This window comes from Microtus pennsylvanicus, chromosome 2 (genome assembly GCF_037038515.1).
Source record: "Microtus pennsylvanicus isolate mMicPen1 chromosome 2, mMicPen1.hap1, whole genome shotgun sequence".
Classification (NCBI taxonomy): domain Eukaryota; kingdom Metazoa; phylum Chordata; class Mammalia; order Rodentia; family Cricetidae; genus Microtus; species Microtus pennsylvanicus.
The window spans coordinates 126,881,971-126,887,970 of NC_134580.1; the positions used below are offsets into that span (position 1 = coordinate 126,881,971).

Below are 6,000 nucleotides of genomic sequence, written 5' to 3' on the forward strand. Positions count from 1 at the left end.
ACCACCTTGTTTTTCTCCTGTGCTGAGATCCGTGCATCTGATGGATCAGTTATCTAAGCCACACCGATGAAGGGTCTTCATGGCAAATGCCTTTCTCATAAAGATGTGTCTTGGGGTGTGTTTGATATGTAAATTTAATTTTGGCTCTGGCCAAGGAGTATGGTGTAGTCTCCCTGCAGCAGGTTTTAGGAGTTGTGGACAGAACAGAAAGGAATGTCATAGGACTGATGTATACAGTAAAAGGGATGGGATGCCCATGTGTGAACATACCAACAAAAGGATCCGAGTCTGGTTGCCAACCAGTCTAGCTAAACTGAGGAGTGTCAGGTTCAATGAAAGACCCTGTCATGATGAATGATTGAGGAAGGCACCTGACAAGAACCTCTGACCTTGATACACACATGCACACACACACACACACACACACATACACTTTCTCTCTAAAATTTAGCCCCAAATTCTCAGCAACCCTGGCTCTATTTCTGACAGATTCATAATCAAGCCATACATAGGACCTGATACAGCTCACCCACTACTCCCGCAATGAGGCCTACACAAGCCCACCAAGAACCAGGTACCCAAAGTCTGTTTCTCCCAAGCTCCCACAGCATCCTGCCTCCAAGCACAGGACCTACCCCACATCTAGGGGTTCTCATCCAGGAAAGCCAGAAAACCCTTGAGACACAAAGACAAGGCTCCCTGTCTCTCCTGATTCTAATTCCTGTCTTTTGCTGAGTGACACAAAGAATTTTGACATAACTGACTAAATCACCTGTAAAGAGCCGTGCTCCACTGGACCAGAAACAGTCTAAACAACATCGCTGAAGTGGCTGGTGGGCCATGCCTGCAATTCACATTCCTCGGAACACAGGTAAGTCTCCCTGTGACCCATGCTTCATCTCTACTAGCTCTCCCTTCTCCAGGCACAAGGTAGCACTATGTACCTAGAAAAGTCTTCCCTTCAAAGACAGATTCCTATGAAATAAGAAAAAGGGCCATAGCCGGGCAGTGGTGGCACACGCCTTTAATCCCAGCACTCGGGAGGCAGAGGCAGGTGAATTTCTGTGAGTTTGAGGTTAGCCTGGTTTACAAGAGCTAGTTCCAGGACAGGAACCAAAGCTACAGAGAAACCCTGTCTCAAAAAAGAAAAAAAAAAGAAAGAAAAAAAAACAACAAAAGAAAGAAAGAAAGCCATACCAGCACATCTCTCTCTAACATCTAATCTAGTTGCAGAATCAAGCCCCTCAATCACATAAGCAGCTACTACTGGGGAACTTCCGTGTGTTCCTCTACACACTTGACTCTTCATGTGTGTCTTGTCTTTCTGCTTCAACAACACTAACTGCTTTACTCATCCTGAAATTTCTTTTGTTGAGAAACACACACACACACTGAGAGAGAGAGAGAGAGAGAGAGAGAGAGAGAGAGAGAGAGAGAGAGAGAGAGAGAGAGAAAGAGAGAGAGAGAGAGAAAGAGAGAGAGAATGAAGTCCTGGGTGAATGTGTATTATTGACATGGGCACAGCCATGTCAAAGACCCTAATAACTCAGAAATATGAAAGCAAAGTCTTACCTGGGTGACACTCAGAGGAATAAAAAGGAATAACAAAGCCTTCCCCTAGCCCAAGGGTTCACAAGGGTTCAGGAAAAGACTGGCCAGTGTGTGCAAAAACTGGAAACCATAGCTTCCTCCCGTTCCTCTAGGACTGCTCCCAGACAGCGACGGCCTACTGAGACTACCTAATCCCTCCTCCTTATGAGGTGTTTCCATCAGTGAGCACATCCCACCCAATCACAGCTTTCTGAACGTTGGTCTGCCGTTCCTTCATTCCTACCAAATCCCCCAGCCAGGTTTCCGCAGAACTCAGCACACACAGCCACAAACACACGGGCCCTGAGAGTCCTCGGGCTGTGTGACACAACCCTGAGTTGTAGCTCCCACTGCTGTTGACAGTTCCAATGGACTAGATTCCACTCTTTGTTCTTTGTTTCAAGATTGATTTTATTGTTTGTGCGAATGTGCGAGTGCACGCATGTGCAGATAACCAAACTCCTTGATCTTAAAGAGAGTCATGGAGGTCAACTCTGTCTTTGCAGAAAGGATGCACCTTTGCATCTACCCTGCATACTGCTATGCACAGAGGAGCAAAAGGGTAACTCAAGTACCCTCAGCTGCCACTGATGCCTTGAAGTCTTGCCCACCTCCTGATTTGTTTACACTGTACTACACTAGGTTTCCTGTCACTGGCAGCTAAAACATCTTAACTGACATACATCTGTATGTGCAAAGCTCTTACAAGACTTAAAACCCAGAGCTTTTGATTTTCCTAATAGACAGTGACCCTCCCCTTAGTGAAACTCCAATATATCAAAATCATTGCTTATTACATGAAGCAGATTCCCAAATAAGGTAACTGGGATCTTTGAGACTGTAGCACGTCAGACAAAAAGAAAACACCATTTCTCTCTAATGAGCTACAAAACAATGCACAAAAAATTGTAATACACACCAGCACTCTTCTCAAACTTGAGCAATCAAAATTATGTAGAGGATTCTGGTTTCGTCGAGAAACAAAACATGACTTGAACGCAAGGGAGACCACACACTGGCCCTTGGGAAACAAGAAGTCTCACAGGCTCTCCATCACTTAAGTCCGAGCCAGTGAGTCCATACCAGAGAGAAAGGAAAGTGCAGGGCTAGAGATGCGTCCCACAGATGGGAGATAGCCTCCACACGGTCCCTCAGTTCCTGGAAGACTTCAGCTGTCAGAACGTGGTAGGCTCAAGGTCACCCAGGAGGATGGGGGTGGGAGCAACTGCAGTCACCCTCCAACAACTCCAGGTAGAGTAGGACCCAAAGTTTTGACCTCCTGCTGTGAATAACCAAATTTCTGGCACTGAGCCTGAATTTCTAATTCATATTTGAAGCCAAGGACTGAGTTAAACCCAAACCTAGAGTCACTGCCACTCAAGCAGTGATGAGCAGAAAGGTAGCAAAGCACAGAGAACTCTTCCAGGCCAGGGAACTTTGAGTTCAGCTGTGAGGCCAGGACGGTGCCCCAGATTTTATATCCTGCCTCTAGATCTTTACTGAGTCTGGAAAAGGACAGGTAGCTAACAGCTACCTAGTCACGGTAATACTCAAAGGCAGGTACCCACGCTAGGAAGAAGGAGCTCAGGCGGGATCCTCAAGTGTTTCACGTCTCAAATGTCACATGTATTATCTTGAAAATTTAGAGTGTGCCACTCACCAAATAACAATCAAACCCATACTTTACTGTTAGAATTCTGCTGAACACTCCTAAAGAGGCAAATTCTAAGGGATTTACACCTGGCTATCAGCAAATAACCCCAGGCCACCCATGTCCTGGCATGTCTTCAAACTGCAAAGTAAAATGAGTTAGAAAAAGCCCATTTTCTATAAGTTTGTACAGATTTTTAAAACTTAAATCCTAACTTTTCCTTTATCAAGTGTTCTTTTTCTAAGTCAGTGTTGTACCATCTTATCCCACATTCAAGTTTTTGGAGAAGGCTTTACTATTTTCTCATTCTGAAAAGAGAAAGAAAGAAAAGAAAGAAGCAGTATCAGCACTGGGGCAAGCCGGGTGGTGGCGGTGTGCGCCTTTAATCCCAGCACTAGGGAGGGAGAAGCAGGCGGATCTCTGTGAGTTTGAGGCTAGCCTGCTCTCCAGAGCAAGCGCCAGGACAGCTAGGGTTGTTACACAGAGAAACCTTGTTTCGGAAAAAACAAACGAAAAAAGGACTGGAAAGCCACACCAGTGTTCCCGCTTTTCTGGGGTGCTCTTGGACCAGGAAGGGTGGTCAGTACCAAACTCAGCATGGGCTGTAACCGCCACCCCAAACTTAGATGAATTTGGAGCGTGGGTTGCAGCATCCTCCTCCAGTTTTTACTGACTCTCCATTTTATGTAACAGAGAGACCCTACTTTACCATGAAGACTGAATTTGCTAAAGTGAGTCATGTGCCAATTTCGTGACTATGCTAACATCACCGAATGCACATACACTAGCTCAGATATCAATGATTAATAGAGGCCTGAGCGGCCTCTCAACCAGTTCCACACACGAGATGCTTGAGGCTGCTGCTAGCACAGCAGGGCATGCTGTCTTACAGGAAGCTTTCTGGAGAGAAAACTAAAGTCACGACAGAAGTACAGTTACAGTAAATACATGAACGAATAAGAGCGGCTTATCCTTGTTATTGTTACTGGGTTGGGGATGTAGTTCAGAAGTAGAGCTTGGCATTCCTGAGACCATGGGCTCCATCCCCAGCACCCCCAAAAGTAAACATTACACATGACACCAAACTGCATGCAATAACTCTTACAAAGCTAGCAGATCAGACTGATAACAAGGACGTAACAAACATTACAAGGTTACAGGAATGACATCCCTGATAGGGTTTTTTTTTTTTCGTTCTTATTGGGACCACCTTCACGAATGTTGTTTGTCCTCCATTAAAGCGTTAGCATTTGGCAAATGACTACAGACTAGCCTGATCTGTAGTAGTTTAAGCCACTAATGCAAAACGAACAGGGTGGGCAAGCTGGCTGCTGCTGTAACCGCCTTCACTGGCATGTTCCTTCTTATACACACCTGTTCTTGTACAGTTCATAAACTGCTTGGCTTAGTGTTCTGTTGAACAAACCTATTTCCTTTCTATCTTTTCCTCTCCCCCCACCCCTCCAAAAGTAGTGTAAATCCATATCAAGAACATGGAAATCTCAGCCAAAAGCCTCTAAGAAGACACATCACCATCCCTCTCGGCTACCTGCATTGTGCAACAGTTGACCTCTGCATGGGCCCTCTCGGGACCGCCTCTCCGGTTCCAAAGCTTGACTAAATCTTGTAGCGTAGACAGCTGACAGTGTGTGAGCGCAAGAAACCATGAATTGGACTCCCACCGTGGGATCTGTGAACTCAAAAGCCAACTAGACTGAACTCAAACACGGGATCGCTGCCACTCTATACTGATGGACCGGTCTTGGAAGTGCACAGCCAAGTAGCAGAACGGGGTGCGTAGCCAGGGACGACCTTGACACAGATGCAACAGGCTTCTCCGCCCCAGAGAGGTGTCCCAGTTTTCAACAACTGAGTGCAAACTGATAATACAACCAGAGATCACAAGGACGTCTTCACGAGGCACAGGAGAGACCTACGCGCAACTCTAGCAGGTGCTCCCAATCAAGCACGGTCCCCGGCTTTTCCAGGGGGACTGGTGGGCACGGACCCAGGCCGGGCTCGCCTCCCGCTCCGGTTCCCCTCGTCAAAAAAAGACGAGGGCGGGAAGCGCGGTCCGCTCATGCAACACGCGCTCCGAGTTCGTCAAAGTTTGGGGCGGCGGCTGCACCCCACGACGAGTTCGGTACCGACCCCCCTCCCGGTCAAAGAGCACCCCAGAAAAGCGGGACTCCGGTGTGCCTTCCCTAGCGCGCGCCCGTATTCCAGGAATCCGCTTCGCTACGTACTGGCGGCAGCTTAAGGATGCCGACCCCCGCGGCCCCGCTCGGCCCTCTTCGGCCCCGCTCGGCCCTCTTCGGCATCCCTCGGCCCCGCTCGGCTCCCCTCCCCTCAGCTCCTATCCCCACGCCCTACTCACCTGGGGAGTGGGAGGCTCCGCTCTCCGCGTCTTGAGTCCGCGATGTGGACGCCGGGAGCCTATTGCAAAGCGATCCGGGTGGGCTCCCCAATCGCGCGTCCCTCAGCCGCTCTTTGTGTCTGGCGCCCGGCGCGCTCCCTTGGGCTCCCAAGGCCTCCGGGCACCGCCCCCTCGTTCTCGCGGGGCCTCCCCAGGGAAGGGGAGGGGCGGTGTCAGAGGGCGGAGCCTTAGGGGCGGGGCAAGGAAGCAAGCGGAGCTGGACCAAGGGGCCTAGTTGGTCAGGAAGAAAAGGATACAGTAAAGAAGTTAGTCTCTGGGAGATAGGGTGTCATAAAAAAAACAAGTTATTTAAGTCCTTTCAGGTGGAGAATTCTACAGAATG

General features: G+C 48.5%; 1 protein-coding gene across 2 annotated transcripts in view; it reads right to left on the reverse strand.

Moving 5' to 3' along the window:
• The window catches only part of Ninl (ninein like), a 59,834-nt gene extending 54,043 nt beyond the window's left edge, over positions 1-5,791 (reverse strand). Inside the window, exon 1 of one of the 2 annotated variants that reach the window (XM_075962429.1) lies at positions 5,619-5,791. The gene's annotated coding sequence lies outside the window, so the exon portion shown is untranslated. The remainder of the gene's footprint in view (positions 1-5,618) is intronic. The other variant, XM_075962430.1, reaches the window with a different exon arrangement.
• Between the last annotated feature and the right edge of the window lie 209 nt (positions 5,792-6,000).